This window comes from Photinus pyralis, unplaced genomic scaffold (assembly GCF_008802855.1).
Source record: "Photinus pyralis isolate 1611_PpyrPB1 unplaced genomic scaffold, Ppyr1.3 Ppyr1.4_LG4, whole genome shotgun sequence".
In the NCBI taxonomy this organism is placed as follows: domain Eukaryota; kingdom Metazoa; phylum Arthropoda; class Insecta; order Coleoptera; family Lampyridae; genus Photinus; species Photinus pyralis.
The window spans coordinates 7,961,652-7,985,948 of NW_022170511.1; the positions used below are offsets into that span (position 1 = coordinate 7,961,652).

Sequence of the window (24,297 nt, forward strand, 5' to 3'; positions counted from 1 at the left end):
ATTAACTTGATTTCATGCATGTAGGTACTACAACTTCAATTCTTAACGAAACCGAGTGTTAGTTTCAAAAAGACCTTCACTTTTACCAAAACTAGTACTTAATCATGTAATTTAATAGATATCTATAAAACTTTTGACATCTACAATAATCTGCTGCATGTCTAATTTCCACTCACGAATGCCTTTATACAATATAGATTGAAAAAGTATATTTATTACCATAACGGAAAATAAATTTGAAACTAATTGGTGATATGCTTACTCTTTAAAAAAAGCTAATAATATAAAACAAGGTGGTTGCGTTTACTTTTTAAATTCGAGCCCGAATTTACATTTATATTATATTAATTAGTATCACAGATATTAAATCCTTTACAGTCATCTTTCCTAACAAGATAAATCTCAGCGAAATACATTCAATACACGTTAATTATAATTGATCGAGAATAACGAGCTTTGCATACCTACTCAGAATAGAACCCACACATCCTTAATTAACAGCAATGTTGCGTTTTTTTTATGGCTGTGGAGCAACTTTATTATTGGAAACCTTTTTTAACCATATTTCAAAATGGACATTAGAATAAATTTTACATTAATATTACTTTAACCATTCATATTTAAACAATCTTCGATAATTAAAACGTAGGTACTTGGGAATTTGTTTAAGAAATTATTGTTGCGGTGGTCGCCTGTGGGCGCTCTGATGAATCTTTTAGTTTGAGAGCCGATGTGATGATGTAATAAAAGTTATTTTTGACGTAAATTAGATCAAAAAATGTGGTAGTTAAAACGTCGTGAAATGTTTATCGGTTTTTAATAGATCTTCCTTATAAGATTTCAGATATCTGGAATTCTTTGATAATTTTGTGTAATAAATCTCGTAAGTATCAACGAATAGGGATGTATTTCTATTTTTGATATTTTATTTCCTTATCGATCACGTAATTAGGCTTCAGAATGAGGTTTGGCGTTGCGAAAATTAGAAAGCCGCTCGAAACACACAAAAACGCACAACAACGTTTCAACAGGATGGTTCACCCGCGCCACATTGTACCTATCGAACATATTTTTTTATTCTCCAAGAAATCTGTCCAATAGGCATTCTCGCATAATTAGGGCGTTGTGCGCAGGGGCGCCATCCTGTTGAAACCACCAGTTTTCAACTTTTGTTTTTTTGTATGTGCCGTACATCGTTGTATTCGTAAAAATGCTACTCAATGCAGTTTGTACATTTTTACAGGCCTTATAAAAAATAAAGTTGATGATGATTTTTCCGAAATGTGCAATGAGAAATTTTTTTTTTGCATCTTTTGAAACATCGGACAAAAATAAAAACATAATCGGCACATTTCGGTTTTTTGGCATATCTTCGGAAGTAATCGGAATTTTCTGGTTTTCTTTATGATAATGGCTCTTTAATTGCGCATCTTTTCTCTAATTCGACCATCGTCGTATATTCTATGGTTTCGGAGATCCCATGACAGACATCCTTATCCTGGACACAGTGTAGAACTAGGTACCCCAAAGTCGCACTCGTAGCAAGGTATTCGTCATTACCGAGAAAATGTAAAACCCGACTCGAAACAGCGCAGCTCTCGTAGCTAATCGATGGCTTTTCGAAGAGATGATTTTGCATCTTCAGTACACAACCACTTGAAGAAGCCATTTCCCGTTAACGAAGAGACGAGAAGAAAGATTATTGGCCAAAAATAATTCCCTAAAATGGGATACTTTGCATTACGACTACGCGAGAGCGAGAACGAGAGCAACTTATTCTCGGACTCGTTCTCGTGTCTTTGTCGTCCTTTCTCGGCCGCGTTTTCGCAACCGAGGTCGAGAGTCGCCATTTTCTCGCTCTCGTTTAACGTTTCGTGAGTGGCGTGGGCATGCCATTCTATTGAAGTGATTTCTTATCATATCACTAAGTCTGACTGTATACTTTGCACGTTTCATCCGCCATCATGTACCGCTTCAAGCAATAGCCGACCACTCGCCTGGGTCACAATGAAAATGGCTCGAATTTTTCCTAACTCAAACTAATAGCTGAGGCGCACGTAGATTCGCCCCTCTCTATGTCTACGACTACCAACGAGAAGTCCATATAATACATCGCGACAAACGGAAGGGAGTGAAGGAGTGTGAGAAAATGAGAAAAAGAAGTAGTCATTTTTGTCGGTACTCACCAAGTGCCACTGTACATTTTAGTCTGCACGTGCTTGTAACGGGATATCAGAAATGAGTTGCTGTCGAGTCGCCTTTGGAAGTTCAGCTTAAGTTCGATTTTCCATGTAAACAAAAATTCCAAAGGTGACTCGATAGCAATTCGTTTTTAATCCCGTGGTACTTCCAACGTGCGCTATGGCCAGGTTTTCAACTTATTATTGTCAAACAGAATATCCAATTAAAGGATTATGCTCCAGCATCAATGTTCCTTACTTTTGATTCACCCTGTATACTACGCTACGTATGATTTTCGTACAAAAACTCTTTGTCTGGCAAACGTTTAGACCGATTCGATTCCAGTTTTGCACAGTTCACCTATATGCCACACGTACAATTCAAAAACAAAAAAGGCGCTGTGTGCTATCGCTATACTTCAGCGCATTTTTGATGTGGCAGATCAGTAGCACTGACATCATTGAGTAATTTTGTTTTGAATGTGCCATGGTCTTTATCACCGAAAAATTTGGTTTGACGGCGATAACATTTTAACATTCAACAACGAATTATGTATCTGTTCAGAGTACTAAATTTACTTAAAACTGACCATGTGGGCCACAACCTGTTAGCAGAGTAAATAAAAATGACATTCATGCACACTATGATATTCTATTTCCTTATTTTAACACATTCAAAGGAAATAAATTATCAACTTCAGGATTGGCATTCAGCTTTCGATGCAGGAGTAACACGATAGGACGAATACAATGCCGAAAACCCGAATTTCAATCGATTTATAAATGGCGCCCGAACAGACGGCAGTTAGTGAAACAATAAATGCGTTAAAACTATAATCAAGAGTTCATAATCAATGTGTATTTTTGAATTTCTTCTCTATGAGCTATGGATTTCAAACAGTCACACAAGTACAAGAATTTAAGAAAGTATGCAAGGCGTGACTAACAAAATGTGTTTTGTATTCGACCACACCATCCATTTGACTTCCATACCCTGAATAAAACAGAATCCTATAAAGTTATTGATATGGTTTCGGCGAGGGTTTCGGTTTGTAGTGCAATGATTGTAGACTTCAGTAGATCTCAAATATTTGAAAAAGAAAAATATGCAAGTAAAACCACCCGTCTAACGTAAAATAACTCACGCCATCACATGCTCATAAAATAGGATGAATATGACCTAAGGAACACAGTCTTGAATATAAATTAATACTCTCCGTGAATTGAAAAACGGAAGTAAAGAAGACAAACGCTTCACAAACTACTACAATGTGCATGCTGAGAACTATACTCATAAAACAGTCTAATAGAATTGAAAAAAAACTAGCACTGAAAAGATTTATCGACGTTCTTTATTTAACCTTCGAGGTTGCTTTAAAATCAATGGCAAAGGCTTTAAACAATATTTAAGAACATAATAATTACGCTCGGTGATGTACTATTGACGTTTACAATTAATACTTTTATAAGAGCAGTACAAATTAGCCTTTCACACAAATTGGTACTAAAAAAGTTCTTAGGGAATTCAATAAAGTATGTGTATAAATTATACCTTCATACATTTTCAGAAACAAAAAATTGAAATACTCTCTCTTATAATTTCCTCTTAATGGCCGCTATAATTCAGAGAAAAAAGCCATGAATCTAAGTTGGCTCATTCCAGAGCGCCTTTGACAAGCCTATCATTACTAATCTTATAAAATAAGTCAACGCCGCCTGTCAGTAGGAATTTTATGTTCCGCAATTTCCCTTTATTTAATCTAAGTAACTGAATAATCTTCGAGCAAAATGTTAAATAAGATTGCACCTTAAGCTCCATATAAACCTAAACAACTTCGTTTAATCTAATACTCGGTCCGCCTGAAAATTAATTACGCAAAATCTAAATTATTTTGCAGCGACCGATACAGAAGAGAACGCCCGAATGAATTTGTTAAAAGGGATATACGTACGTGCAACCAGTGTATTAGATTAAATTTTGAAAGCTGGATGGCAGGCAAAAATATTATTGAACGTGTCACCCACGTAGCAGATGCGACAGTTTCAGTATAGAAAGCAAAAATTCAATTTGGCATACAAAGCAAAACCTTTTTTTTTGTGCAAACCTAAGGCACCGAACTTCCATATTCGGTATTATATGAAAAAACCTCCTACCGAAATTTTAAAAGGCCCACAAATTAGAGTAATTTTAAAAAGCGTCGGTGTAATTTATAAAAGGCTTCGTATTCGTCGGTCAATTACGTTACAGGTTTTAAATTATTATCTCGATGATGATTGTCACTCTGTAATTTTTGTACTTTAATTTACATTCCACCGGCGAAACAAAAAGATTTCGAAATGTCATCTTTGAAGAAGAAATGAAATTGCAAAAATAGTATATTAAGATACAAGTGTATAATCAAGTCTTTAAAGCACGCGCAACGAGTTTAAGGGCACGACGCAAAGCGGAGTGCCTTTAACGTTGCAAGTGCTTTAAAGACCAATTATACACGTGTATCTCATAGTATTTTTTATTATACCTGCAGTATAATTTAAAAATAGGAAATGAAGTCATATTGACGTTACACTCGAAAAGATGTCTAATTAAGTGGGCTGGGTGTTCGTAATTTCACGATTGCCATGGAAATGTCACTTGACGTTTGCTTATAAAAATCATCGTCTTTGTTAATTAAACAATTTCTGTTGAAAAAGATAATACACCGTCCATTAAATCGGTTTTTGTAAAATCTAAACAAACGTTGGTAGGTGTAAAATCCAACTCCAGTAAAGCCTATTATAAAGAATATGAAAAGTTGTTTCCATGGATGAATAGGAAGTTACTTACGAATACAGTCTTAAATTAATCGATAATGCTGGCATATATGAAGGAAATGTCAAAGGTATTTAAATCTTCTATATTTTGGTGCATTCATTCAAAACTTTAAAGCAATGCTGCGATTAAAAAGTGGAACATATTTGGAAGCATACCCTAAATTACGCGCGTTTGTGAAAGCTTCAACCAAAGGATAGATACAAAAGCCAAAGAAATGTTCTGCATTTACAGAAAGCGACCTAAGAAGATTTTTTGCGCGATCGGTCATTTCTGACTATTTACCATGGGTGTTTCCATGACAGTACGTAGAATTTACCAGTTACTATGATTACGACGCCAAAATTACTTACCGATCTAAAAACAGAACAGCAAAAATACTTACCGACGCCTTTTTAAAAATCAACAGTCTTACATTACATTTAATCTTTAATTATTGTTAGGTAAATTAAACGTACAATTTGTGCTGTTTTCCCTATAGCAAGACGCTCATAAAGTCATAAAGGAAGTGCAAAGCTAGTAAACTACATCAGACACATGCACATTTTTATGAAATTATTAATTTCAATTTTGACAAATAAACTGGTTACCTAGTGATGTACACATACCACTTCGATCATTTCGATTTATTCTGCTCCTTAATTTCTTAGTGCATATTTATATTGGTTGCATAATTTTAATTTCGATCGCGCAAAAAATGTTATAAGCACGTCGAACGTTAAGGGTTACCGTTCTCAGACAATAATTGGAGTCGTCGCTTCGCTCCTCCTCCAAACAATTGTCTTCGAACGGTAAAAATCCCTTACCGTTCTCCATACTTAATATACTATTTTATTTCATCCAGATGACAGTTTCAAAAGTCATATTTGAAGTATCGTTACTTAGCAACTTTAAAGCACGTGTGTTTTAAAGGCCTTTTTTCGCACGCATTTGAGTGTTTAAAACGGAGATTGTGATTCAGGTATAATAAAAAATATGTTTCTGGATTGTATTTTACAAATTAATTTAGCAATGCACATTTTGAGATATAAATCATTACTTTAGATCTTATCTGATGGCTATAAAACTAAATACCGAGTGTTTTTTTTGGTTGTTTAAATAAATTTGCGATAAAAAATTATATTGCGCGTAGATGTTAATAGGAAGAGATAGGTACCTACGTAACAATCCATTTGTTGGAACCGTTTGATTGCATTCTTGAAAGTGAAAAAATTTATTGTAGTTTCGAAAATTGTCGAGGTATTTACATAATAACCGCTTTGATTATCCATACTTTGTAACCATAATAAAACAGGCTCGCTGTAGTAATTAATTATATAAGGAGAGGAAGGTTAATAAAAAATATGAAGTTAAATTTTAACATCTGCATTAACGTGGACTATAAAATGGTGATTTGAAATATGTACATGTGGTAGAGAAGTCGTATTTTAACGTGTGACAAATTATTTAAGTCGCTCCATTTCACTGAGAAAATATGAATCCGTCCAAAAACAAATTGTGTACCATAAAAAACAACCAACAGGCATGAGCTAAATTTATCCGTATTTTGTCAATCGTCTGTCAGTTTAGGGAATGTAATACTTTTGCAAAACGGGTTGATAAAAATTAATAACATTTCAACAGTGATTGGACTTTTTACGTATAGGAGGAACCTACTGTCATCGCTTCAACATAATAATCTTATAGCCAAATCACTGTCCCTTTGGTAAATTATAAAAGCCGGAGGAGCTCAACAAATTTTTGATTTTAGGAAGCTTGAAATCGACAACTAACGTCCTAATTACCACCTATTGACTCATTTGAAGCTTGGTTTCGTGAAATGATGAAACGCATTAATTTCTTATTATTAAAATTCAAGCTAGGAAAAGGGCAGTGTGTAACTAAATTGCTACTAGCAGACTTACAAAGTGAGAGCGTTCTGTGGTTTCTTAAAAGAGTCGAGGATATTAAAAAAAACAAAGCAGTATTAAATTCAGAAAAGTTTGAGGAGCTCTTGCGTAATTTTCGCAAACGTAAAATCTTTTAGAGATCCCACATTAAGTATCTCCCAGCCAATCAACTAATAAACTTGGAGGTTTCCTTATTCTGACTAACAAAAGTTAAGTTCAAAAACGGTTCTATTTATTTATTTGTTGATTATCCCTTTCTTGTTCTCGGTCCTCAATAAAAAATAATAGGTTGTAATTCAAACTACGCTAAAAGGTGAAGGCCAAGGAGACGAAACGAAGATTTTTGGTGAGCATCGTAAAAGACAGTTAGTCTTGGTGATTGTAAAGTTCGTGTGGAAGAAAGTTTAGACGTTGCTCTGAGAGTTCTTGATCCGTCCTTATAAAACTGAACGTTATAATTCGAGTTAAGCGGAAGCGTTGTTCACGTTTACGGAGAAGTAGTTTGAGTTGTATCTATCGTGCGTTTATCGCTTAAGGGACGCCTTTCTAGTGAATGTAGTAAAAAAGTTAAAAAAAAATTTTATTCAGTAAAACGCTAATGTCAAAGAAAATAGTTGTCTCGGGATTTATTCCTCCGATTTGAGCTTAAAGTAGCAAGAATCGTCGAGCAAGACAAGTCTTGTGAAATTGGGACTAAACAACTGGAAAAGCAAGATTGGAAGCTGTAATCCTTTAGAAATAGTCGAGGAAAGTTGATAGTTTCGAGAAAACGTCCTACTGATGTGGCAAATCTACGTTGGAAACTGTGAAATTAAAAATGGTATTTACCTATACCGTTCTATGTTAAAACGAGTGCAGAGTTCGGCTAGCGCGTTTATTCTCAATGTGTTTTGTTTTATTCAACAATCGTAGACAATTAATTTCGCAATTATAGACTTTCATTGAGATTTTCGTGTACATGACAGCAACTTTCTCGAGTTCACGTGCAGATTATTTTTATTGTTAATATTATAAGGGCATTTTCCACCGACCGTTGGAATTTGATATCTCTTAGTATCGATTGCAGAATTAAAAAAATTGAAAAATTAGAGCACGTAATTTCTAACAGGTCCAATGACTGTCGACTTGTTTACGGTAAATAAATCCATATTAATTAATATTTTACGTGTAAATGGTGTAATGGTGCCTCAATTGTTAATTTACTAAGGTGCATTTTCTTTCAGGGAGTCCACTTCCAAATCGAGTGATTTTTTCAGAACCGTACTAGCAAAAATTCGGAACTCACGCAGCAGAGTTTTAAATCTAGTTACTTCTAGTGACTTTTTCGCATTTAGTGACTTTTTGAGTTCCTCCCTGTATTACTACATATTACACCCTCCGTTCAGTTTCCTAAATGACGTACGTAATTACCTACAACTTTAATTGCACGCTATTCTCACAATAAATAATTACATTAAACGATCAACGAGTTACCTACCCTATTTCTTTGTTTCTTATGAACCCTAACATTCACAAATTTAAGAACTCTCCCAGCTAACGAATTGTTTAAAATGAGTTTAACAGTATCTATGTAAAAGGGTATAAGGCAGGCAAGAAAAGGTACAGATAACCTTATCTGGGAGTTGTTCTGAAAGCAATTAGAACAATAAATGTCACGCTGTTGGTCGCGTCTAGTTTAAGCAAATTTTAAAAGAACAAATTATAATTTCCGTAAATACTGTGTAAGAGATTCTGTGTAAATTAAGCAGGATGAAGGCTGCGATTAATTTTAATTGGAAATCAGGGAGAAGTTATGAAGAATCGATCTTTTTAGCGCAACTAATGCCTTGTAAATTTTAATACAGTGAGCGAGTCTCTTGAGATAACTAGGTTCAGCGAGTAGACAATCGAATTATTCAATTCCTTTACTTGAGTATCGACTAAGTTGAGGATCATCATTCTTCATAACAAGTAAGACAGTTTCATTTACAACCTACCATTGTTCTAATTTAATTTCTCTTATAGTATAATGCCCACATTGTTTCCGAGATTGAATTTGTTAAGTTGAAGAACTGTTAAATTAAATTAATGATCTCAGACTAGAGCCGCTTGAAATGTTAATGCGGGGTAATGGAGAAATAAAGTGTATTACGCACAAACGCAGTGGTCAACTAGATTTCGATGAATTGGACAATTTGCAACCAACATAGAGAACAAAAGCCTCGGGACAATTGAGTGTATCCCGACGGCAAAGCTAGCAACATTTATTTCTAACCAATTTGTCTCATTATGTCTCCACAATCACCGACACCTGGACATAATATTTTCTACGTCTCCCAAAATTGTATAGAAAACATCCACTAATTCTCGAAATCTCCGCCTCTAATTCACTGCCAACTTACAATACAATGCATCCAGGTGTTTGCCACGAATGCAACCAATTTACAAAAAAGAAATGCAGTAATTTCCATCACAGCACGCGGACGTAAAAAGTATCGGCAACTTGTAGCATTGCATTAGTAACGTTACTTTCCCAAAATTGCGGCTTTTAAACCAGCAACACGAGGTTGTAAGTGCTCATACTTTGTAGGTCCAATCTCTCAAACAAATTCTCAGCACTGCGAGTGCCAAAAATTGTAAAAATCCGTTCGTCGACTGCCGCTGCAATCTGTCTTCGCCCTGACTTTTAAAGTAAAAGTTATTTTGTGAAAAGACTCATTGTTAAAGTGAAGCGGCCCAGAAAATACGCTAAGGTATTCATATAGAGAATACGGTTTTATTTAAAAAAAAAAGACGACCAAAATTTATACCAGGAACAGGAAGTGCCGAAAGGAATAACTCCGGGTCTATTAAATTTTAATGGAGTTCATGTTTAGAAGAAATATTTCAGGAGATACGTCGACGTTTCGGGTACGAAAGAATAGAATTCGTAATTTGTTGATAATAAACGCTAATGGCGGATGAAATATAATAAAAGTTGTTGCATCAACCACGTTGTTATTCGTAATTATGTTATAAACTGTGAAATACAGCTCGACTCAAAAATGTAAAGCCTTTTAACACTAAAATAATTTAATTACCGTTATAAATTCTGTTTCAAATCTAGTCGGGCTTGCGATATTTCGTTTTGGAAATTAATTAAAAATTTACTCTTGTGCTCGAGTTGAGCATTTTCATTTGCACACTTCTATGACAATGCAAGTTTAAATGGTGATTGACTTCGACTTCAAAGCGTTTCACATGGAATGGAATGAGAATTGCTTCTGACAACGATTTTGTTAACAAGGTAAGGCCATCCGAGTTAAATGCCTGAGCGAAAATGATTTTCATAATTGCCTTTTCACTTTCATGCAGACGGATTTAGAAAACGATAATTACAGGCGATTCTAACAAAAGAAGGGTCTTTTATAACTTTTTTCTTGTTATAGTTTTATGTTCAAAAGAATAATGAGGCCATAAATTTTCGAAACAGATCCGAATTAGGTTTAATTACTTAAAACTGAACTTTTACTCTACCCACCGGATTGCCCAGTGCAGAGATGACTTAACAAATTCTTGATAGTAGCCCGCATGATTTTAGGTTACACCTAATTGATCTACTTTGGTGCTCACGTTTTTTATGTTAACATTTTGCAAGTGAAGAAGTAATTAAGAAATTGGAACTCCAATCACATAAATATGAATTGTGCTGATTGCACGAATTGCTGAAGACGGGTATTTGCAATTTGCTCATTTCTAAAGCATTATTTACTGGTAGCGACTGGCTTACAGCGACTATTTTTCAATGCAACCTTCGGCACTTATACTGAGCTAAAAATGAAAAATCTTTGTACTTCGTGGAATGGGCAGCGTGTTTTGTCTTGTGTTTGAGACACTTTCTTCCGGAGTGAATAAAAGTAAAGACGAATCAAAAGTCATTGAAATGCCAAACACAATTCAATAATAAATGGATACTTTCAATTGTACAATCTGGCCCTTGCTCTACGTTCTATCCTAATTATACCGTTTAATCGTGTTTTTATTTTTATTTGTAATTGTAAAGATATTTTGTGTTAGTAACGAACATCTGAAAATATTTGCATAGTATTTGTAAAAGTTTATCTCCAGTCATTGTGATAAGAAGTTCCGTTATCGCTGCGTAAGCAGTTTTTGCCGATAAGGAAATACATTTAATTACTCGCGACTACCGAATATCAATCAGAATTTTCTTTATTTATACATTCATCTTGCATTATTTCATACAAATTCATACCACCATTGTAAACGCTGTAACGATTATGTTTAGTAAATCTTTTATCCGCCATACAAAGTTTAGAGATATCGTTGTGAAATATCAGCTTAATATTAAAGTAATTTTCGAGAGTTGTAGCAACATAATATATTGACGACTAAGTAGTAAGTATGACATCGTTAGAATAGCAGAAACGTGGTTAAAAACCAAAAACTGAAGGTACCGTTGCGAGTATTCCTGGATACACGATTGTACGTAAAGATAGGATAACAAACACCTGGGGTGGTGGTTTAATTATTATTTATATCAAAGATAATCTCCGCTACACTTTAGTAGCTAATTTAGCTTGCGATGAGGCGTTTGAACAAATTTGGGTCCTCATCCATGTCAATAATTCATCCTTAGCCGTCGGAAAAATTTACCGAAAAGCGGAACATGCATGTACGAAATTTATTGATGCATTTAAGAATTGTCTTGCACGTATCCTAACCGCTTCCGATAACATTGTTTGCGTGGGAGATCTCAATTTAGATCTCTTAAATTATCATAACTCGCGTTGCATTAAATTCACCAGTATGTTGTATGAGGTCGGTCTAAATAATTAATTATCATTGTTTCTGCTCAAACGAACGTCGCTGACAGTGGAACTGTTCCTATGCATCACATTTCGGACCACTCGTTGATTCTCTGCACGTATCCTATTGACTGTAGCGTTTATAAGATCTCAAACTCTTACTAGGAATTGCTAGACATTAATGGTTCCTGTGTTTATTTTGAAATATAGTCATCTTGATCGTGTCCAGTCAGTTCCTTATTGTAGGTAGGAGTAGCTTGAGAAACACCATTGAAAAATATTTGTGGTGTGACTGAAGACCTCCATCGCATTTGATCTGCATTTGGAAGAACTACATCGGATTCATGCATCAACCGTATTTGTATCATTACTCTCTTGTTACAAATGACCCAAAATCTGAAAAATGGGCAATTTTTGGCAGCAATCGCTTTCATTGAAAAAATGTTTTAATGAATCTTGAATGTCGTGTTAAATCTTTATCAAGGAAATGTCGTTTAGGTCGAAAAAACACCATCGATCAAAATTCCTAAAGGCAATGCGGTTTACCATTTCCCTAAAAATATTGGTAAAACGTAAAAACACATTTTCATTTTTGAAAAATGCGGTAAAAAATACGATAAGGTACAGAGTTTAAGTAATGCCAAAAGGCTCACTAATGAACTATGGAACATAGAATGGAAATAATACATAATTATCCCACTTTTTAGCACATTTTCCAACTCATGTTTAAAGGCGCTATTATTGCCACTTTCTCCGTCCGTCCGAGCCCTTAACGACTTCTAATGTTGCGTGTTCTTTCTTTTAGCATTCCGAAACTTATATCTCTGGCACTTGGTTCCTCCTGAACCAAGAAACAACTTGACTAAGACTGCGAAATGTCAACTTTCTTATTTATGAAAATATTTTTTTGAAATTTTACTCGCAGGTGCTTCGAGTAAAGACAAGCATATCGCTCGTTGCGAAAATAAGGTGTGCGCATGCGCAGACTGCGCAATGGCAAGTTTCTTATGCCTTAACTTATTATCCTTTTTACACATTGATGTCCTTAGATGACCTTTCGGGATGTTGGATGGAAAATTCGCTAGTTACTCGCCTTAAAACGCAAACATTTTTTTTATGGGGAACAGCAGACATGCGGTCTTTTCCTCTTGAATAAATCGCTTAGAAATCGTGTGCCGCAGATATTAATGCGCATAATCTCGAGACTTCGATCTGATGATGATCTAAAATTACCCGCAGGATTAAAGTTAGAATTTTAGCTGACTTTCGAGGTTGAAACCGATATTTTCCAATTTTAAATTCATGAAATATTTTCACGTATCTGCCTTCTAATCTATATACATAGAACTAGGAACCTATTTTGCATATTATGCTTGCCAGCTCTGATGAATGTTTGTGTTTCGTTGCAGAAAAACATTGATTAAAGAGCGAAGAACGCAAGGTGGCGTCCTCCTAAAACGACAAATAAATCAAGATGATTCCAAAGACCCCCCTCACAGAGAAATTCGGTGAGAGCATTTAACCAAGCCTCCCTACAATACCAATTCGCAAGCCTGTTTAGGGTTATATATTTTTCCCTCTTTCAATGTCTTAAAAATTCCTCCATTTCTCTGCATTCTCCCTTATGGAAATAAAGTCATTATTATTCATGGCATTGCATCAATTGCATGCCTTTCACGTACCAGAACGAAAAAAAAACACGCAACACCGAACTTACTGACACCAAACATCGTCGGCTAAGTGCACATTAATATCGAACAAAGCACTTTCGATAACAAAAGTCATTTGAAGTGAACCAAAGTCATTATAATAACCGTATAAGTAAAGTAAAATTCGGTAAATCCAATAGAAAATTAAACGATAAAATATTGTATACTTTATTCGCGTTTTACAAATCCCTCATAAATAACAACCTATAGAAAAGATCCTTTGTCCAATCTTGCATATATAGGCAGCAGCAAACACATCAGAAGCGTCTCCACGTATCTCGGGGGATTCAACGAAGCGGGGTTTGTCAAGTCATAATTCTAAACAAACGAAGACAAGATGTTTATTACCAGTTATTGCGGCAGTTCCTGTCATCAGTTGAAGCCTAATTACCTCCTTTCGCAAAATACATCCTAATTAACGTGAAAATTTCTTAAAATATAATCCCTAGTTAAACAACGTAAATTGGAACGCGCCTCGCTATCCCTGTAGCCACACCCTCACGTTCTTGATTCGAATCAACACCTCGACGACAAGAAATAAAATTTTACAAAAAGCTTTTCTACAAACGCGACGTAATTAGTGAGAAAAAAATTTCGAAATTCGTACAAAAATATTTATTATAAATCTGTTCTCGAGTCGGCGGTAATCGTGCTTTTTTTAGTCGATCGTTAACAGATGTCGTAATTAAAAATGCTATTTTTGAGTTAAATAAAACGTTCCAGAATAGACGAAAAGCTTTTAATATCATTTGTAGTCCGTCACAAAGGGATGAGATACGTCGTTAAGGCGGCGGGTATCAACTTGATAAAAGAAGTGCCGAAGTGGCACCAGATTGCCTCCAATCTAAGTACTTTCTGATATTAGATATTAGCCCCTCGGTTAGGGGTGTACTCGTCCTCATAAATAGAAAGCTAAACTGTATCAGTTTTTCACGTTTCCCTCAAGGAAGACATCCACAATAGCATGTTGTGCGACTGCAGTTTGTGTGAGTAAGCTGTGGCACAGGCGCTAGGCACGCGAGGATATGGGATATCCTGGTAATAAATTATCCTGCCTAACTTAGAATACGATAATACTGGGGACTTGATATTCATTCTAGACTTCATTTGTGCTATTGACACATGCGTTTGTCATGACTGCACGCAATAAAAGATGCACGTCGGATTTTCAGAGATTAAATTTCGTTCCCTAGATGAATCTAGACAATAACTCAGGCTTACTGCGACGGAAAATAGAAAATGCATTTATTTAATTATACAGTTGGGTGATCATTGTTTTCGATTAGTTAAGGGTTCGTTTTTCATAGATCCGTATCGAATTCATCACCCCGACGAGATACATCCTCATTAAAAATAATTAAATTGAGACAGAACAATCGAAACACAAATACAGTTAATATTTACTCAAATAAAGTCTGCCGTTCTTAATACCCCTGAAACAGGTTGGCAATTTCGCCTCTCAAATATTTACTTAGAAATTAAATATTTTCCACCCTCACTTCGTTACACAATGAAAACGTCTAAATACAATTAGAATAGAGATTTAAGGTACATTTATATTCGGCATTTTACCTTTCGGCAAATTGAGTTTCCAAAATCCTCAAAACTATTCATTAAAGGGACAGAAATTTCCAAGCAAAATTGTCATTTGCGGATTACAATCCTACCGAGAATAACTGTAAATTGCCAGACCGTATTTAACCCTTAATTTGCAAAATTTTACTTTATGGCGTCCATAAACCTAACCCACGCCAAGTGTGCAAATTCGTGTCCGTTTAAAACTCTTCACAATTTATGAAATTATGATACCAATAAAGTACGTCAACGGGCAATCCTTTGCTAATTTCATGTTGTAGGTAAACTTTACGATTTTGGTTTATTGCCCTACAACCGATTGCCAATAAAATATTTGGCGAATACTTTTAAAGGGGTTGTTTACTTCTCAAATGGCGGCCCGATTGGGTGGCTCCGACAATTAATTTTACTTTTTCAAAGGCAATAAAAGTGACAGTCTGAGCCAGCTCAGTCTACGCACAGTAGGGGGGTGGTTCTAGTCTCGCTAGGACCGACACCGTTCTAGGGAGAAAACGAGTTATTTGTATATTTACGATCGACGTCTCTTATTTTAAAGAATAAATTTCTCACAGACCAAATGATTGGCAAACTCCCTTGTTCAGTTAAACAATGTTTACGAATTATAATTTATCATTTTGAGGAACGAACGTCAGGAACTGAAATAAATCTTTAGAAGCGCATCAAAAGGAAACTTGTCCGATTACATATGGGTTTGGAATTCTTTACGGATTTGTACATACAGGGATCGGATTTTGAAAACTAGTTTCACGGCTAAATTCCTAATCGAAATAAATCCAAGTTTGTGAGGGCATGACGCGCGCATCGATAAATTTATTAAAGAAGATCGTCATTGCCTTATAAAGATACGTATGGGTATTCGAAGTGAAAAGCTAAGATTATTAATGGCTCTTAAATTAGATACATCGTGTGGGAAGTAAAGTAAGCATGGAAAAATGAGATTATGGGCGTAAATCGGTGAAAGGTTAACAAAATAAACGGCGCGTTTTGGCGGAAGTGAAGATTCCTACATAGTCTTTTCGTAACGACGGAAACTGGATTAAATACGTACTTTGAATTTTCAATATCAATTGCTTCCAGTAGATCTTCAAGTGAGTACCGTTTGGTCCCTTCACAATAATCGAAGAAAATAATTTTTTATTGCATTCACTTGTGCCCAATTCCATTTCATTTCTGCATATTTCCTTTCAGAGACTGTGTGTGAGCAGCCCACGTTGCGAATTTTTGTTGATATCTTTAATTTGTATTAGTTATTAGTTACCTTCTCGGCATTCCTTTACAATGTTATTACAATGTGTTTGCACAAATGGTGTACATGTGTGGATCAAGTCCTCTTAACCCTGGGCAAAGTTATGATACCTTTTCGATATTCAATTCTTTTGATAATAATTGTATTCTTATATGTGCAGCGCACAGTACTTTCTTATTGGTAAAGCTACTTCTCTGCAAAAAAATTAAGAAGCTTATTATTATAGATAATTTCTAAAAATTAACCATACATGCTTTTAATAAAGGAAAAAGTACCTATGCTTAGATGAAAAATCCATATCGAAATATTTGCAATTGAAGTTTTGATTCCAGGACCTACGTGTCATCCAAACCTTCTATTCTCCCTGTGTGAGTACCCTCCTCTGATTGGATAGAAACCAATTCCTTTCGTCAGATTTTTCACTACGGCACCATCAAGAAAAGGCGCATATTTATCCAACCCCCATACCAAAATAGGTTAGTACACCACTAGAACCAAATGCATTGAAAATAAGGTTTTACTTGCTAAAACACCACATCAGAGTGGTTGATGGGCACGAACATTTAATTCATGTTGCCCATTCGTTAGAAGTTTTTAAATTAGCAGTTGAAATAGAAACTTGAAATTTAGTTCACGACCATAATCCACTTTTGCGAACTGAAATAAAATATTTTCAAAAATTGGCGCCATCTTCGTTTTTCTTAAACAGAAACATACCATACCATTGTCTATTTTTTTTAAATATGCCATTTTATTATGATTTCATTGCACTTAAGATTTGATGCGTACTTACAGCTGTAACACGAATACGGGCGATCCTACCCTATGGGTGAACAGTAGCACCTGGGGCACCTACGCTCTGAGCGAATAGGTATTGTGGTCCGACGCTATGGGTGAGCAGTAGGATGGAGGGAGTACTTTAGATTCGATTGTAAAAAAGAGCACTTACTTGCCTTGAACGGTTTAAGAGATATGAATTTTTCAATGTCTGTTTTAATAGCGTGACAGTCCGGACAATGAATGTAAATGCTTTTTCGTGCCAGTGCAGCGCTAGAGCGAAGAGAGCGCGTCTATTTTTCTTGCCAGTAGCTGTCAACCCCTTACCTCGTACACCCGCGCCAGTTGTGGAGGCAACGTTGGCACCAGTCGCTGTTTCTGTCTGTCTCGCTGTCATAACCTACGAAAGCTGATCATTGGCGGGCTCAATTCTATACTAGTACAGTACAATTAGACCAATTTTCATCCAAACTCGAACATTTATATAATTACTAAACCTTTTGGAATATAGTTGGACATTTTCCAGGCTGACGCTCAAAAAAGTCCCCACGACCTCTCCAGATTTAGGTAAATTATGCCAAGAGCTTGAAGAGGATTGTTACGACTGCCAGTATGCTCATGCACAGCCGATGAAGAAACTAAAAGACAAGTTGGGCAATGGGGTTGTGTTCACTGAAATAGATCAAAAACGCGACATGTGTTTCTAATGTTTCGGAACTCAACTGGTTCCATTTTTAAGTTAAGAGAAACAATTTTTCGGCACTTAAGTAACACATAATTGAAAATATGCATATAAAAAAATAAAAAATTAAAATTTTTCCTCTAGCATTATGCCCTGATCTATGCGTTGAGTTCCGAAACAAATGTCGTGTTTTTCATCTTTATAATATTTCATTAAATTCATGCATGGGGAGATCGCGGATTTATTGAATCTTAAGTTTACCCCATTTGGAGCAACGAACCTTCTCATGATCATACCAGTATATAAATTAAGAAATAAAAATGAATTCTTTTACGTTTGCCTTTGATCTGAAAAAGTTACAGTATTAAGCGGTAGAGCAAAGCGATGCAAGCTTTATGGAGGAATCGATGGTGTCCGTCTGTCTGTGAACACGATAAGTCGATAACTATCAAGCGCTTGGACCAATTCAGTTCAAACTTTGCACAGTTGACCTATAAGTATGGTGACCATATGTACTTTTTTTAGTAGGACAGTACTTTCTTTTGAAACGCTGTCCTATTGTCCTTTACGATTTATCAAGTACACATAAATGTACTCTTTTTCTTAATTACACAAAATTAAGTCATAGTTTTTGTCCAAACGAAATATAATTATGACTTCTTGCATGTCTTTGATGCTTTGGCGTATTGCTTAGTTGTAGGTATTTTGATCCATTGTTCAGCAACCTATCGATGAAATGGCAACTTCTGAAGTAAATTCATGGTTCCAAAAAGTACGACTGGTACCAAAATGATGATTAAAATGTTCAGGCAGGAACGTCGGAAGAAAATTAACTTTTAAAATTTATATATACATATAAAGACACATAATTTATGTACCTATGTTTGATAAAAAAAAACTTTGTTTTCTTACTGTTTGATTAGATTCGTAAAATTGTGACCAGAAAAATTTCCTAGAGTATTAGCTTTAGCAGTGCATTCCCTTATAAATTATAAATGTACTTTTTTCTTGTTGAAAAATTATGGTCACCCTACTATATGCCACATGTAACAAGCCTATTGAAAATGGGTCAAATCCAAAGACCCCGTTGGGTCACACCTCTCTGTCTCTGGCAAACGCTTGAATCTATTCGGTTTATTCTTTCTTATTTACTCCACTAAATAAAAATAATAATAAATAGTATCTAAGAATCCGAAACCATATTATTATACCCTGTCATCCCAAACTAATTAGATAAGTGTCGGGAGGCTATATCTTGAACGATAAGCAGAATTCCTAAGTTCAACACAATAATAATATTTATCAAAGAATGATCATTTTCAATTAGATGGTGCTGATAATGAACCAAATTAAGATAAACTTTCCCAGGGATAAGTAGTCCACTTTGGTGTAAATAATTTCATGTGATATTTCCAAGAAAGATACTTGGTAGGTACCTTTTTCCCACACAGCTGTCTAAATGGACCATCTTGTTAATTTTACATATAACCAGAGTGAAGCGTTTATTTAAGATAGTCGTCCTCAATGTATTCGTTAATTTGAAGTAAAAAATGCCATGAGGATTTATTTGTATAAGTGATGAAGTAGGAATGAGGTTTTTTTGTCGGTAGGGTTGGATTTATTTTATATACACAAAAGCATTCATGAAAGTGAAGAATAACAATTAAGACCTGTATTGAAAGTCGATGTGAGAGACGATTCTTTATAAAAGACGGTGACGTTGCGTAATCATTTACCTTGAAATCTTACTGAAAGATGCTCTTGTTCAATTTGCGATAAAGTGATGTTTATTATTTTTGTTGGCGCACAAGAACCATGAAAATCGTTATTGTTCTTATTGTTACCTCATGAACTGGTTGTAGTAATTGTGAATCTGTATCAAGATATCATTGACTCGTGAACAATACGTGGTTGTGTCATATCCAGTTACCCTTAAAGGTCACCTGTTTGCAAGCGGAGATCGCCAATCTGTAGTTCCCACAAAGCAACAAAGACCGACTTCGGAAATATGGATTTATTGTACATATCTCTTGTGGGTGGCAAACGTCATGCCCTCCGACGCGAGGGCTCACGATAGCGGGACGCTCAATTCATGAGATATCGACATTAGGCAACGACCCCGCACACGATCACGGTCACTGTAATTTGTTGAACCCAATACCTTGACTCGATTTAACCAGGTAGTAATGAAAAAATAATTTAGTTCAGCTCCGATATTATTGCGCTGGGATGCAATCTCCTCTCGTTCTGGAACTATCACGTTCAGTGATTGAAATTTGCGCGATCGAATAGCTTTCTTAACTTTCCATCTCCAGACGTTCCAACTTTTTAAAGTTAGACATTCACCGAAATTCAATCCGTCCGAGCCAGGAGATGCTGGCTCGTTAATCTAAATACACCCAAATGCACTACACGAGCCACTTTAACTAACGGATACTCCTGATTTGATCTACATAATGAATAAATATTATAAAAAAGTTCCGAGCTACTTCTAAAACTTTGACTGCCTTCAAAGTTTACCCAGATATCTATCAATCGGTCGATGTAGAGATTGAAATGAAACGAGGCCGTCCATCGGTAGGAAAATAATGAATGCAGATCTGCAGTATATCAAAGCTGCTGCCAAATTACTAATTTATGCAAAGATACACGATCCTTCGTTGGTTCAAATGTTCACTATTACCCAACTTATGTGCTTGTTTATCAGTTTTAAGCAAATTCGATTGCCGACGGCATCAAAAATGGAATCGCGTTATAATTTCTTGGTCACTAACATCTCGCATCCACAGGGATCTATCACTGGTCCACTTTTATTAGTTATTTTCACAAAGATTTCGTAAATAATGACACTAAAACGGCATCACATATTGTGGTAATCTTTCGGTTTATCGATCGTTCTCGTTATTAACTCGATAAAGATTATGTACTTGGCCAATTATTTTATCGATTAGCGAATCCTCCCTCTTTTATTGTTTGCTTTATCGATATCGCTCATTAATGAATTATCAACCATTCAAATTAGCCCACCCCTAATCTCAGATCTCGTTTTCAATTCAATCCAAACAAAGGAAATAATTTTATAGCTGTGAACGGTTAACTATTTATGGTAATGTACCCAGATCTATTCATAGCAGAGGACAACTATGGATTAGAGTGATCGTAAAATTTAAATATCGAATCAAAAGCGAACACCAAAGTCGTCAGTAGCGGGGTAATAAATCAGGTATACTATAATCTATAATAACTTTGTAGTTGTTATTTTACCGTAACTATTTCATGACTTACATTCATACCGTCAACAATAACGAGCTGCGTTCCACTAAGCATAAAATGCTAATTGTATAATGCCGGTAAACATTCTTTTATTTAAATTTACTCAGGTATGTTATCGATAAATTGCTTACACTATTTTATGTTGACGGAAGGGTGCGAATCCTGTATGGGTTTCAATGGGGATTTGAAGATGATCGCATGCCAAACACCCTTAGCCAGATATCAACAGAATACGATCTACTCTTTGTGTCTAATACAGGAACCGAGACAGGAACCAAACGTTGATCAAATCTGTACAGAAGAATAGTTTATTTTTGGTACGAAGGTTGTTAGTTTCGCGACAAACAATACACTGGGACTGTTGTTTCCTGGCAAAAATAGCCGGAATGCAAATAAATAGAAGAAAAGTGATGAAATCTGTTTTACTTTTTCCTCGACTTTTTCTCAACATCGGTTAACCCTACGTATGTAATTTTAATTATTTATTCATTCGTTGTTTTTTGATAATACCAATTTTGTTCGCCCAGAATTCAATTGAAAAACACAATTTAGAGATTACATCTACACGAGAAAATCAATGTGACAAATTTAGATTATTATCGAGTAACTAGAAAAGTGTCGATTTACTCATAACATGCGCCTTTAGTTCAGTACAAACATGGCACCCAGCATGGCACTATGTCTTATATACAAATGAAAATACTGTGCGAAGTTATTTAAATCATGTAACAATAACAATAAAGTAGGTATGGCAAACCCTGTGACGAAGAAAACTGAAAGAAAATAAAGAAATCTCGAATGAAATCCAGCTCTGCGGCTCCAGCTGCTCTCGGTGGGATGGGTGGTTCAACGATACTGGAAGAAATATGCTCAGAAAATTTAGGCGCCACTAATTTTTCGGTAATTCCAAGCCGTACAGGAAAAACTAGAAACCTGCTCCTGTTGGTCTGGAAATGCAGGGCGAAGGGTAGAACTATAAAGAAGAGAAATAGAGGAAAATAGCGGGAAAAAAAGTATTTATTCAGGGAAATCAAGAACTAAAACAGATATTGTAGGGAGAATGATTATGATAACGGCAAAAAGAAAAAATCGGTACGAGATCTCGTCTCACAGTAAGACACAATAAAACTTGACCAATTACTTAATCTGATGTAGGGTGGCAGAATTAATGTAATGGTTTTTTTAAAATTAAACTTAACGGTTTTTTTAGGTAATAAAATAAGTAAAGGTAACTTGGAGATTGCTTAGCTGTTCTGGCTCCTTTGAATTTTTCAGTGGTTGTTCGGCGGACTGAAAACGGACGACCGAAGGCTGAAGACGGACGACTCAAGGTTAAAAATACGACGGACGAGAAGATCTCTTAGTCTTAGTAGGTACGTATAACAGGTATAGATAAGAAATAAACTCAAAATACAAGGCCCTAAAACAAAGACCCAAATTACAACGCAACACTAGCACGAAAAGGCTACTTACAAGATGGTGTGGACCTTAAACGTAGAGACAATACATATTTTGTATGCTTAATTAAATTGGTGGAAGGTGAAGTAACGCAAGGGTAAAATATATATTGGTTGTAAGTAGATGGCAAATCACAAATACAAATGTGCCTCTCCTCTACTCTTAATCCCCAAAATAGGGTTTCTAAGGACGAAATACTAATTCCTTGGGATAAGTAGAGTATATTTCAGGAGGGTAGAAATCCCAAAATTATTGGATTATAGCGGCTGCAAAAATTCCGCACCTCACAAGCACACGATCGAATTGACAATTATCCAAAACGGAAACGAAAACGTAGAAGATTTTGAAAAAAAACGATCAGTAATACCAATAATATAAGGAACATGAAATGTTCGCGGGAAAAGAAGAATAGATTTTTGAAAAGAGCGGGAAAGAATAGCGTAGTTTACAAGAACTGACAAAAGATGGCACTGAAAGCTGGTCAGAGGCGTAACATTGAACCAAATAGTATACATATAAGCTTCGAAAATTAGAAGAGTGAAAACAGTCAGGAAAGAAGAAGCGTTTAGATTATGAGAAGGAAGATGAAATTATAAGAAAAAGACAAGAATCGAAAGAAGCGAAGAAATAACAAGAAGAGATTTAAGAGAATGGTCACGCCTATGAGACGAAATTCAAAACAAAATAAACAAATTCCTAACCTAAAAATCAAAATAAATAACGCAAAACTAAACTAAAAATGGACCTGTAACAACACTTCGGTGGCAGGGGGACAAACAGTTTTTTTTTCAAAATCTGAAAATTCAATTTTTCTATGAAAAAAACGCAAATTTTGACACATAACGAATCATTTAAGACGGGTCTTAAATTTCGTTATAAGTGTTAACATTTGCGTTTTTTTCATAGAAAAATTGAATCAACGCATTTTCAATGTTTTAGGGTGTTTTTGGAATAATGTTCTCAAGCTAAGCTTTCTAATCAGTTGTACTAAAAAGAATTAAGAACGAAACCAAACGTAGTTTTTCGAAAATTAAAAAAAGAATGAAGTAGTCGTACTTGGTACAGGACGAGGTACAGGATAACTAAAAAATCGTTATATTTATTGTCATTAGAAAACTACTTATCCATTCATGAAACTGCCAGACGGTGTTTGGTCTACATTGGATTTGGACATGCGCGATGCTCTACCAGTTTTATGCAAGGGAAGCGAATTTAATGAAATTCTGACCATTCTCGTGTTGCGACCAAGAATTAAAGTTGGATGTGTTTTCGGATTTGGATTCGTTATGTTCACGTTGAAGAACCCCCGTATATCCCAAGTTTGAGTAATAGTTGACAGATCTTTTTAAAACAATCGATGATTGAGGAATAAAAAGGTTTCTCACGAAAATCATGGTTCCAGTTACACAGACATAACTCTCAGTTTTAAATTAAAAAATAAACCGAGAAATAAACATATGACAACCATTTCCATAACCGTTACATAAATTTCAAACCATAAAGGCGACCGTATACCAACTTTGAAATGAATATAGGATTATAAGCAATAATATTGACCTTAGATAGTAGTGTTAAAATAGAACAAGCTTCAAACCTAAATTTATGATTCTCTAACGATTCCAAAAAAAATGTACAGTTTCCTTGAAGGTTTTTAAAATTCCTTTATTTTTTTCTGTTCTAAGACAAAAAAATCAATCATTAAAATGTAGTAAGAGAATTCGGTAACGTTTATAAATTCACTCACATGTTGCAATTTGTGCATAGCAGAGTGCTCAAAGCAGAATCCCATAATAATTATCAGCGTCATTCTCTTTCATCCGACTGGATGCACACTGATCGACTAAAACTGCGGATCAAATTAAATGTGGGCATCGTTGTGACAAAGACTGGTGGA

At 35.3% G+C, this 24,297-nt stretch overlaps 1 protein-coding gene and 1 long non-coding RNA gene across 5 annotated transcripts in view; both read right to left on the minus strand.

Moving 5' to 3' along the window:
* Window positions 1-24,297, minus strand: part of LOC116169271 — a 53,253-nt gene that overhangs the window by 23,298 nt on the left and 5,658 nt on the right. The gene's annotated exons all lie outside the window — the stretch shown is intronic.
* LOC116169284 lies at window positions 16,022-17,628 on the minus strand. 4 transcript variants are annotated; one of them, XR_004144922.1, is made up of 6 exons: window positions 17,439-17,628; window positions 17,007-17,390; window positions 16,775-16,870; window positions 16,489-16,701; window positions 16,256-16,407; window positions 16,022-16,198 (listed from the first exon to the last, which is right to left on the minus strand). It is a non-coding gene; the product is annotated as an uncharacterized LOC116169284 (long non-coding RNA). The 4 variants fall into 4 exon arrangements; XR_004144920.1 differs by having other exon boundaries at window positions 16,489-16,870; XR_004144921.1 differs by having other exon boundaries at window positions 16,775-17,390.